Source organism: Sarcophilus harrisii, chromosome 4 (assembly GCF_902635505.1).
Source record: "Sarcophilus harrisii chromosome 4, mSarHar1.11, whole genome shotgun sequence".
Taxonomy (NCBI): Eukaryota; Metazoa; Chordata; class Mammalia; order Dasyuromorphia; family Dasyuridae; genus Sarcophilus; species Sarcophilus harrisii.
Window position 1 is genome coordinate 22,524,817 of NC_045429.1, and position 12,152 is coordinate 22,536,968.

Below are 12,152 nucleotides of genomic sequence, written 5' to 3' on the forward strand. Positions count from 1 at the left end.
GGATGGATTCATTGTGTGCACACGGTGTGGCCAGACGGGCTCCAGTGTGAATCGGGCAGACGGGGCAGGGGGTTGCCAGAGCCCAGGTCAGCAAAGAGAGAGGTCCCAAAGCTGGGCCGCCCGGGCGGGGCCAGGGAGCAGCCGGGACAGCTGTGGTCCTCCTCTGTGCCGGTCAGACCACAGCAGGAAGGAAGGTCCTTGACCCCCAGGAGTCTGTAAGATCCAGTGTTTAGAGAAAGGGAATCTTACAGATAAGGAAACTGAGGCCTCAATGACTTGTCCAGAATCACACAGTAAGCATCAAAGGTAGGATTTGAATCTGCTTCCTCTGACTCGAGCGTTTCCGTTGCTTGGAAAGTAGGGGAGTTAGATCAGCTTTGTGACAGATGAATGTCATGAGCTCTTGCATGTTCTCACATGACAGCTTCTCCCTCCCCTCCCCAACTCACAGGAAATAGGGGAAGTGCATCCACCTGTGAGATTGCTGTTAACTGTTTTGGGTGATGTCTCTCCTGCAGGATTATCCATGGACGTCACCTCAGGGTCACCCATTCATGCAGTTGGGGGGGCCCCGTCCCACTGCCTCACCCTTCACTTTTTTTTCCCCTGAGGCAATGGGGTTAAGTGACTTGCCCAAGGTCACACAGCTAGGAAGTGTGGGAGGCTATATTTAAACTCGGATCTCCCTGACTCCAGGCCTGGTGCTCTGTAATCTCAGATACCCCCTATGAGTTTCATGGGCAGGTAAGTGGCCACAAAATTCCCTACTACAGCTAGAACCAGATGAAAATATAATTGGAAACTAACAAAATAAAAATAAGTAAGTACCACATAGATAATACTAATTTAGTGTTTTCCAAGTCAATATGCACAGCAACAAGATGGCACAGTGGGTGAGCCGGCTGGGCCTGCAGTCAGGACGACTTGAATTCAAATCTGTCCTGAGATACTTAATAGTTGGGTGACCCTGGATAGGTCACTTAACCTTTTTTATCTCAGTTTCCTCATCTGTCATGATTTGGAGAAGACAATGGCAAACCATGCCAGTATCTCTGCCAACAAAACCAAATGATTCACAAACCGAATGAATCAATATAATGTAGAAAAGAAGCTAATTCTGTCTGGGTTTGATGTGTCTGACTAGGCCAGTTTGGACCTTCGCAGAAAGCCCCTCAGCAACGGCCTTAACAAGTGGTCGTCTCGCCACTGCTCACATGTCCAGTGACGGGAAGCTCCTTAGTCCTTTTTTTGGACAGCTCCGATTGTTAGAAAAAGCTGCCCATGGCTCTGTAATTGGCCACTCTGGTGCACTCGGGCCAAGCAGCACGGGGGCCCTCAAATCAGCTTTGAAGGCAAATTCTGTTTGGGAAAGGAATCAGAAATGGAAAAAGAAAAGACCTTGACCTTGTGGGGGACAGACAGAAGGACAGCAAGAGGCCACTGCTAAGGATGCTACTCCAGGAACAGAGAAGAGGATGGGGCTTGGGTCTGGGAGGAGATCACGGGAGTGTGGCCACTGTAGGAGAGAAAGGGGGGGGGGTAGTTTCCTATCTTGACTTTCTCATTCCTGACTAGATGTTAAGATCAGTTGTTTCTCCCTTCTGGAGAAGTACAAAAGTCATCAGTACCCTCTAAATTTTAGAACCCTGAAGCAAAGGCCCAATCGCCTCACCCTAGTCAAGGATTGGCCGTCAGTGAGTATTAAGCCTTGATGGTATCATACAAATATCAGTTATTATGATGATTTGAACATATGTCTGGCACTGGAGGATTTACAAAAACAGATGAGACCGAGGCCGTCCCTAAGGAGCTCACAGCTTAGTTGGGGATACTCTACACACCACCGCAAAGTTGGTCTGGACCTGGATCTCATGGGGATGAGAATCTTCCAATGAGGAAAATCAATTTCAGGATACTGGCCCTGCAACCCAGTCTTTCCGAAGGAAAATATGCATTGCCATATTTTTGGCACATATCACATTTCCTAATGTTTCTCTCTCCCCAGAGTCATCCTATAAGAACAAAGAACAGAAAGGGAGGGAGGGAGAAAGCACTTCATAAAAACTAGCCGACACATGAGGGGGAGTCATGTTACTTTCAGTTTTCCATACCCGTAATCCTCCATCTCTGTGAGGAGGGGTCGGGGATTTACCTTCTTTTATCCCTTCTTTGGAGACAAACGATCCTTATCATTTTGAGACATTCATTCAATTTCCATTTTGGGGGAGTCTATTGACATGAATTTTATTGATTTGATGATATTGTATACTCTTTTCCTGATTCTGAGTTCTTCCATTTGCATCAAATCTGGCAACAGGGTCTAGAGGGATTAAGTGACTCGCCCAATATCATATAAATTGTAAACAGCAGGTACAGGATTTGAATCCAGCTCCTTTGACTCCAACTTTAGCCTGTCTTTCACCATACTACACTTCTTATATTGTAGAGTTCAGGAGATGATTGTGCTACAGAATCTAGGACATTGGATTTGGGCTCAGAAGCCCTGGCTTTGAGTCAGAAAGACCAATGTTTACCATTTATTTGCTATGTGACTATGAACAAATCAATCTCCCTGCTCCTCAATCATGTTTAAACCTTCCCCTCCAGCTTTCTGTTTCTGGATGGGACCTGTCAGATGGAGGGGCAGTCTGAGAGAGCAGAAAAAACCCATCAAGCTTGGGAATCAGAAGTCTAATCTCGGCTCCACCATTTATTAGCTGTGGGACCTCAGGTGGGGGGGCTTTACCTCCCTGGGCCTCAATTTCCCTATCTGTAAAATGGAGATAAGAGATATCACTTCCCTATGATAATGGTGGTAGTAATGAGAAAAGCTCTTTGGAAACGGGGATTTCCGGAAATCTCTCCTTAATAGTCTCTTATGGTCGTGGCGCTGTCCTTAGTGCTGAATTAACTAGATCAGCTCATGGGCTCATAGGGTGCTAGACTTTCTGGAATGATTTTACCGATGACGAACCCAGAGTCCAAAGAGACCAAACATCACCCAAGTACAATAGAGAGAGCAGAGGCACGGTTTGAACCCAAGGCTTCCAGCTCCAAATCCAGCACGCTGCTCTAGCGCACTCAACACTCAGATCAGAGAAAGAACCTGCACATAAATAGCGGTAACATCAGGGAGAATGAGCCGAGTGCCAGAGAGGCCCAGGAACAGATCTGGATGTGAGGTCTGGGGAGGGGGCCCTTGCCAGAGGATGGTGGGAGGTAGTGCTTTTCTCATGTAAACAGAAAAGGAGCTGACCTTTCCCCAAAGCCAGGGCCATGATCTCTTTGATTAGGGGGCCAAGGCAGGTCCCAACTGGGCAAGGTTAGGAGCCACAGAAACCTCTTTTCCTACAGATCCATTACTGCAGAAAGGAAGTTCCTCAAGGCTGGAGGATGCGTTTTTACCTTTCCTTGTGTCCCTAGCACAGAATCTTACATGTAGTAGGTGCTTAATAAATGCTTGTTGGTTGGTTGAATTTTTAAAACTCAGGCATATTTTTTCATACCCATTTTACAAATTAAGAAATAAGTTCAGAGACACTTATCCTTCAAGAGCTAATCATTTCTGAAGTGGGGTTTAAAACTAACTTCCTGACTGCAGGACCAGCCTTCTGACCACTGCAGCAGGTGACAAAGAAAACCCTGGTGGTCATCTGCTCTAAGCCTGTCAGCTTGCAGATGCCGAAATTCAGTCACTTATCCAAGATTTCCCAAGTATTAGGCAATTATCATAACCAGTATTTTTATGCCATGTTGAGGTTTGCAAAGCACTTTACAGATCTTATCTTAGTCTCACAGTAGCCTTATGAAGTGTAGATTAGAGGCACAATAATAACTCCACTTTGTAGATTCATGATTAACAGAGAAGTTGGTTGACTTGGCCATGGTCACACAACAAATAAATGGCAAAGGCGGGATTTGAATCTAGCTCTCTACCCACTATGCCATATTTCAGGGACAAGATTCACAGATCTTTTGAGTATACAATCAGTATCTTGGCCACTGTCCGGACACATTGTGAAGAATATTATGTCTAGAAGAGTTCTAATTATTTAGAAACAGGAGACAGTGGGGGGGGGGTAGAGGACCCCACGAGGTCCTGTCGTCCCACTGCTTCTATGTAGTTCAAATTGGAGTTTCCTTTCCCCATGCTATGGAGAGAGAAAAGATAAACAGCTGAGCCAGCCCTCCCCCTCTCCTTTGTCAGCCACAGAAGAAGCAGCTCTGCCATCCCATTACTAAGGGGGGGAAGGGAAAGGGGAGTTCAGTGACTGTTGCTATGGAAACCTAAAGACAGAGCGGGAATCAGGGGACCTGGGTTCTTCTCTTGGCTCATCCCCCCACGGACTGCAGGACCACAGGGCTTCTGGCTTCCCTCCTGGGGAGACCAGGGCCTGGCCTCCCAGAAATGACCTTCCCTGGTAAATCTGAGCCCAGGAGCATCCTGCATGTTAATGAGTTCAGCTCTCCAAGGCTTGAGCCTGACCCATAAATTATGAGAGGAAATGCTCAGCAGCATGATTAAATAGCCAATGGAGACGCTCGCTGCTTTGGCAGCCAGCTTCGAAGGATGGCCACACTCTGCCCTCTAGCCATACTTTGGCTCTCAGGCAACTGTATATGCGTGCGGATGCGTGCTTCTGTGGAAGTGTCTGTGTATATCCATGGGAGCCAAGGCTGGATGGGGAGGGAGGAGACAGACAGACACAGAGACAGACAGAGAAAGAATAGAGATACAAAGACAGACACAGAAAGAGACAGAGAAGAGAGCATGTAGTACCTTGGACAAAGCATAAAGAGATCTGGGATTTAGTCCCCTTGCTGTCCTGAAAGTAGGTGACACTTGATGAACCCCTTTCAGCTTCCTCTTATTGGAACGAATGGTCTCTGAGCTCCCTCTCAAATCTCAAACTACGGTTTCCTTTATTCTATGATCCTAGGGTTCTAGGTCTGGGGCGGGGGGGAATCTAGTGACCTGTTCTTGATCCTGATCCTTCTTGTCCTCTGTGAATGATCTGGCACCGTTAGCATGCTCTTGCTCAGACAGTCTTTCCTCTCTGGGCTTTCCCTCCATGGCCCTGTCTTAGTTTTTCTATCCCCTGCCACCATCCCTTCTCAATCTCCTTCATCCATATCATTCCCACTAACTTGGATGCCTCCCAAAGCTCCGAGTCTTCTCTTCTCCCTCTGTCCCATCCCCCTGGGGAAGCTCCAGAGCTCAGTGGACATATCCAGCCCGAATTTCTCTCCTGACTTCCAGCTCAGCAACACCAACTGCCTTTTGAATATCTAACTGGATGTCCCACAGGCATCTCAAACTCGGCGTGTCCAAAATAGAACTTATTGTTTGCTCTTCCAAATCCTCACCTCTTCCTAACTTCCTTATTTTGGCTGCAGACACCACCATTTTCCCAGTAGTTCTTGAAAGATAAGCCACTTCCCCTCTTTGAACCTCAGTTTCTTCAACTAAAAACCAGTGAGATGAGACTAGATAATCTCCAAAGTAATTTCTAACTCTAACTTTCCATATCACTGGATTTGTTATTCCGTGTTCTAAATCCCTTCCCAGTTCAGACTTTCTCAGTTGTGAGGAGGAGGAGGTGGAGGAGAAGGAGAAGAAAAGGAAGAAAGAGAAGGAAGAGAAGAAGGAGGAGGAGGAAAGAAAGAAAGGAAAGAAAAAGAAAGAAAGAAGAAGAGGAGGAGGAGGAGATATACAAAGAAGAGAAGGCCAAAGGTTCAGTCTTGGGGGGAAGGACACCCACAATTAATGGGGAAGGGGAAAAGATCCAACAAAGAAGGCAGAGGAAGAGTAGCTAAGTCAAAGCAACCAGCATATATTAAGAACTCGCTAATGTGCCTGTCACAGTACTAAATGCTGGAAATATAACTTGAAGGGGAAGAGACAGTCCCTCCCTTTGAGGAGCTTACATTTGAATGGGGGGAGACAGCACATGAAAGGGAGCTGAAAGGAAGGGAAGAGCCATGGTGGAACACTCCAGAGATTGGGCAATTCAGAAGTGAAGCTGAGAGAGGAGGGAGCTCTTGCTTAAAATGGAGGTTCCGGGAGGACTCACCAATGGGAGGACTGGGTCATGTAGGGAATGACTGTTCAGGGTGAGAAGGCTAAAGAGGGATGGGGGAGAACCAAGGAGAGCGGAGTCACAGAAGCAAAGGGAGGGGGAGGAGTCCAGGGAGAAAGGCTGTGGCCAATGACAAAGAGAGGATCAGAGGTTTATCTTAACTAACTTAATTACCGCTTATTAAAGGCCTACTACATGCAAGGAATCAGGGACATAGAGCTGATTCTATGTTGATAAATTCTGAAAAGATTTACAGTCTGTTGGGGTGTGGGGTGTGGAGGGGAGATGTTCTTAGCCATTTGGGACATCAAGTAGAGGATGACTGAAGAAGGCTTCCAGCCCAAATCAGAAGAAGTCGAGAGGTTCTTGGGGACCAAGTGGGCAGGATTGGGAAGGTCAGACCCCTGAGTTGAGCTTTAAAGGAAGCTAGAGATTCTTCACCAGAAGTGGGGAGGGGGCACTTTCCAAGCCTGAGCAAAGGCAACGGGATAGGACATGGAATATTGCAGAATTTGAGTTAGCAAGGATTTAACTACTACAAGAACCAACCCATAGGGATCCTCAATACAACCTGCCCCACAACTAGCCATTCAACTCTGCCCCAAAGCCTTGGAGGAGAGGGAGCACTCACTGTCTCTCTGGGCAGCTTATTCCACTGTGGGATGGTTCTCATTGCTTAGAATTTCCCCTCCCCTCTCCCTCTTATCACTCACTGTCTCTCTGAGCAGCTTATTCCACTGTGGGATGGTTCTCATTGCTTAGAATTTCCCCTCCCCTCTCCCTCTTTCCCTTTCTCCCTCTCCCCCTCTTGTCTTGTTTAAGTCACAGATAAAATTATTAAGTAGCATGAGGAAAAGCTCCGCTCTCTCCCTCAGAGATAGCCAATTAAGCTGAATGGGGGGTGTCTGACATGGGGTGGGGGGTAAGTAATCTGAAAGGATTGTAAAGGTAAGTGATAGGCCTATGGAGAAGAGCTTTAAATAACAGATTGTTTATCCTAGTGGTAATAAGGAGCCACAGAATATCCTGGAACAGAAGGATGAAATGGTCAGACCTGTGCTTTAGGAAGAATAATTGGACTTTTTGTAGAGAAATGATTTACAGAGAGGAGAAGTAAGAAGAGAGATTGCTAGAACATCCAAATGGGAGTCAATGAGTCCCTGGACTAGTGGGGTGCTTGTGCAAACATATTAAAGGGGCCAGGAGCCAAAAATGTTGTGAGGGTAGTGCCCAGAGAAGGAAATCGCTTCTAGATCAAATGAGATCTTGGATCTGAAAGTGCTCTGAAAGCAAAAGGCCCTATACAAATGCAGACGAGAAGAGGAGTGGATGGGGAAGGAGGCAGGAATCAAGAAAAGAAAAAGGGAAGGAGGGAGAGAGGGAAGGAGAGAGACAGAGGGAGAAAGGAAAGAGAGGAGAGGAGAGAGACACAGAGAGAGAGACAAGAGACAGAGACAGAGAGAGAGAGAGAGAGACAGAAAGTAGGGGAAAGAAAAGTCTCAGAGTGGGAGGTGGCACCCAAGCTGTGAAGAAGGAGTAAAAAGAGGAGATGGAAGAAGAGGAGGAGGAAAAGGAAGAGGGGGAAGATGTCTGTTAAGAATGCTATTTTTTCTTTACCATGATTGGCCTGAATTCTTGGGACTCGTCCTAGATTTGCCTACCAGTCTCCACCAGAAGCTCCTCTGGGAAGATTCCAGAGAAGGAGCTTGGCCCATTTTTTAGGGTCAGTGTCAATATCTGGAGTCCCCGTGAGGGCTAGTGTCTGGCCTCCCTGCCTCCTCGAAATCCTAGAGGTCAGAGGCTCAAATACTTCAAGCCAGAAAGACCTTTGGATTTACCTTGTCCAGCTCCCTCATTTGACAAATCAAGAGACTTGGTCTGTAAGGCTAAAAGACATGTCCCAGACTGGAGTGCCGTCCTGAGAGTCAGGAACACGAGTTCAAATTTTACCTCAGACTCTTATAGTCTGGTCATATATCTCTGAGCAAGTCATTTGACCTCTGTCAACTAACAAGCATTTATTAAGCATCTGTTTCCTCATCTGTAAAGTGGGGACAGAGTTGTTGTGTATACTTTTCATAAAACCCTTCCCACCCACAGAATCTTGCTTGAAGACAAGAACTATTAACATTTTGTTGATCCCATTTTCAGGCCAATACCTGATGCAAAGTAGGTACTTACCACTTGCCTATTGAATGAAATGGAATCGATTCCAACATATTCATTTGTTTATTCAAAAACATACAATTTATTTATTTATTTTAAGAAAAATATTTCCATCTTAGTCAATGGAAGACATTCAGAAGAATCAGAACAAAAGGGGGATACCATGAGAAAGGGAAAAAAACATGAAAAAAGGGAACTGGTCTGCTTCCATCTGCATTCAGACCCCCCTAGTTCTTGCTCTGGATTTGGATGGCATTTTGCGTCCCAAGTCTTAGGAAATCAACAAATCATCTATTAAGTCTTTGGTCCTACTGAAGTGGGTTGTGGTCGCTTTAAGAAACTACATTTGTGATTCCTTTCAGATCACTCCCAGCCCCTCCTGGCTGATACATTAACAGTTCAGGGCCTTTGATTCACAAATCCTGGTCAAAAGCATCCCTCTGAATTCCAATAGGAGATCCAGATTCATCCGCCCCCTTTGACTGGAACTTGGGCCTCCTGGGCCCCACCGGTTCTGATCTGCTCCAACTCTCCCAGCCCCCATTCTGATGATCTGCTCGGGCTTCCCAACTCCCACCGAGACAGACAATATAATGAGCTTCCACCAGCCAAGGCTTTTGCATGTGGACCTTGGCAGTGTCCTTTACAGCCAGGATCTTTCTGCCCACTGGAATATTCTTTCCAGTGCCATCTTCTCTTTACCTTCACCTATTTCCCTAACCAGACTTTAACCTCACTTCCAACCCAAAAAACCTTTTCATCAATCTTGTTTTTCCCAAATTTCTTTAGAGAGGACTGGGAAAGGGGTTCCCAATCCCTACCCTTGCACCGAATCCCAAAGGGGTGCAGGGGAGCCAAACCTCTCCATTTGATTCCCTGAACCCCAAACCTGCCACTAAACCTTATTTAACTCCCTGACCACCAGAAACCCTGATTTCACTTGGGTTCCCCAAATCTAAACCCCATCAATACTGGGCCCTTTCCTCTGATCTGGAACACAAAGACAAAATAATAAATCCCGGCCCTTAAGGAACTCTGTCTTCTGGGGATCCAAAGAGGCAAAGAATGAGTGGGTAAGATAAGCGAGAAATCATCAGTGTTCTAGGACAGTGGTCTCCACATTGTTTGGATCATGAACCTTTCCCAACAAAAACTATTCTTAGCCTTATATTCCTCAATGTCCCTCTCACTTCTGCCTCCACCCAACAGGGTAGACTAGGAACAAGTCGGAGGAATTGGAAGTGGCCCCTCCAGCAGGGGGGGGAGATTGGGAGGTTTTGTTGTGAGAGGTTTTTTCTTTGGGAACCTATTCCCAAAAACGATCGAAGGATTGGGGGGTTTTGATGCCCCTGTTGGAATTCCGCTTTCCCCTGCACCCCGGTGCCTGCCGGGCGTTTCTCATCTCCTTCTCTGGATCTCCAAGGCCCTTTAACCTTCCCCTCCACAGCAGCTCTCTCCCAATCCGCCCCTTCCTTAAGGCTCCTACTCCCTAAACCTCCCAGATTGCTTCCTTATTTTACCTTTCTTTGTCTGAATACGTGACTTTAAGGAGAAAGGCAGCAAAGCAAAATACATACAGTGCATAGGGAGGGGCCACTGGCTCGCTCAGGGACTGGGGGGAGGGGAGGGATGGGAGAGGAGAAAGGCTGACCGATGGGCAAACCAGGGAGCACCTCTTAAAGGAAGTGACCCGTGTTTGCCTGAGCTTGGAAGGGAGCTGGAGGTTCCCAGAACGGGGAGCTTAGAACATAACAGGAGCTGCGAGTGAGAGGGGCTTAGAAAAGGGGGTTCAGACTGGAGGGGGAAACAGGGGGATCAGAGTGGGAGGCTTAGAAAGGGGGGAGCGGGAGGGGGCTTAGAAAGGGGATTAGAGTGGGAGGGGCTTAGAAAGGGGATGTCAGGGCTGAGGGGCTTAAACGGGGGATGTTGGAGCGGGAGGGAGTTTAGAACAGGGGTACGAGTGGGGGCCTGAAAGGGATGGGGCTGGGAGGGGCTTGAACAGGGGTGGACTGGGAGGAGTTAAAAAGGGGGTTAGTGGGGGGCTTAGAAAGGGGTGCGAGCCGAGGGAGCTTAGAACAGGGGAGTCAAAGGTGGGAGGGACCTAGGCACAAAGACTTTTACTCCAGACCTAAGCCTTCATCCAATGAGATTAAAATAGCTAGAGCTGGGCCCAGGCTGGGTTTAGGGTCAAAATAGACCATGAAACCCAAGCCCCTAAATGCCCCCCTGTTACTGCTCTCCCCTATTTTGAAGAACATCATGAGGGACCCATAACCAGAGGGAAGGCGGGCAGGTTGTACACGGAGGGTCCGAGGCTGGCCGGGCCCTAGGGGTTTCCCAGGCGGCGGGCACCCAAGGGAATTTAAAAGGGGGAAACAGTGGACAAGGATCTTGAGTTCCACAGGCCATCCACGGCCTCTGACCATCCAGGGATGGTCGTTTCTGCCCAGATCTTAAACTAAGCTGAGCTGTCGGGGTCCCTGGGGAGGCAAGAGTTAACCCTTCTTCCTCCATCTCCCGAATGCCGCTCTCTTCTCGGGGTCCTCGCTCCCCCTCCCTCACTTCCCCCTCCCCCCATTCTGCTGCTCAGGATCCCTCCGACGGCTTGTCTCCACGTTGGGAGCCGGTGTGTATCCAAGCAGCCACACACGGCCCTATTAATAGCCCCTGGTTTCTGTAGGGACCATTTTAACCTTTTCTAGCCTGGATTCTGGTTGCCTAGGAACCCATTTTCCATCTATAACTTTGTTGCTATGGATGAGCTGCCCCCTGCAATGTTGTTTCACCTAAAGTTGTGTTTTTCAAGGAGCCAATTAATGGCATCAGGCGGAGCAAGCCTGGGCGATCTCCTGAGGGAGATGAGATGGCGGGAGCCCCCACCTTCTGGAGGTGTCTGGGGGGGCTGTCTGGGGGGGCCGGCCATGTCCCCCGAGCTGGGGTGCTTCAGTTCTGTGAAGACCGAGATGCTGTAACAATGGGAGGCTCTGACAAGCCCCTGCTGCCTCCTCAGTGGGCACCGTCCCTCCCTCTGCCCACCGTTGCCAGGAGCTCATGAGGAATCCCCACGGAGAGAGCTGGGGGTCCGAACCTTCTCCAAGGGAGGGGGGAGCCAGAACTCATGAGGAAGCTAACTTGGGAAGAGCCATGGTTCCGCTGCCCTTGGGGAGCTCCAAGGCCACTTGTGGTTCTAGGACCTTGTGATCCCAAGAACAAGGTCACGGGGAACAGCCGGGGGCTCTCCTGAGTCCGAGATTTGGTCTCTGCCCCTGGGGGGAATCTCAGCTCATTGAGGGAGAAGGGTTATAATGGGGGGAAGGAGAAAAAATAGGGGACACACATATGATGAGCACCTACTGTGAGCCAGGCACTATGCTGAGCCCTTCACAAATAGCATCTCGTTTGTCCTTCACAACCACCCGGGGAGGGAGGTGCTATTTATTACCCCCATGTTACAACTGAGGAGACTGAGGGAGGGGGAGTTCAGTGTGAGGGTGGATTTGCACTCGGCTCTTCCTAATCCTGAGATCTTTGCTCTTTCTGCCTGAAAGGGGGGGGGGATGCTCTTAGACTCAGGCCCCTGCACTGACATTCTGAATCCTCACGTTCTAAGATCCTTCCCAGCTCTAGCACCCTTGGCTCCAGCACTGTGGGGTCCCAGGGCTCATCTAGCACTAGCTTTCCAGGCTCTATCACTCAATCTCCTCTGCTCTGGCCGGAGCGTCCAACTCCAGAGATACAGGGGCCACCAGCTGTTCGTGGCGATTCCCGCAGGCGTGCGGTGACTTAGGAAACCACGGATTGGCGTTCCTTGTTTTATTGTATTTTTATTCATTTTGTCAAATCTTTCCCAACTCCATTTTGATTTAGTTCTGCCATATGTGGGAGTGCTGTGGACAGTAATAGTGC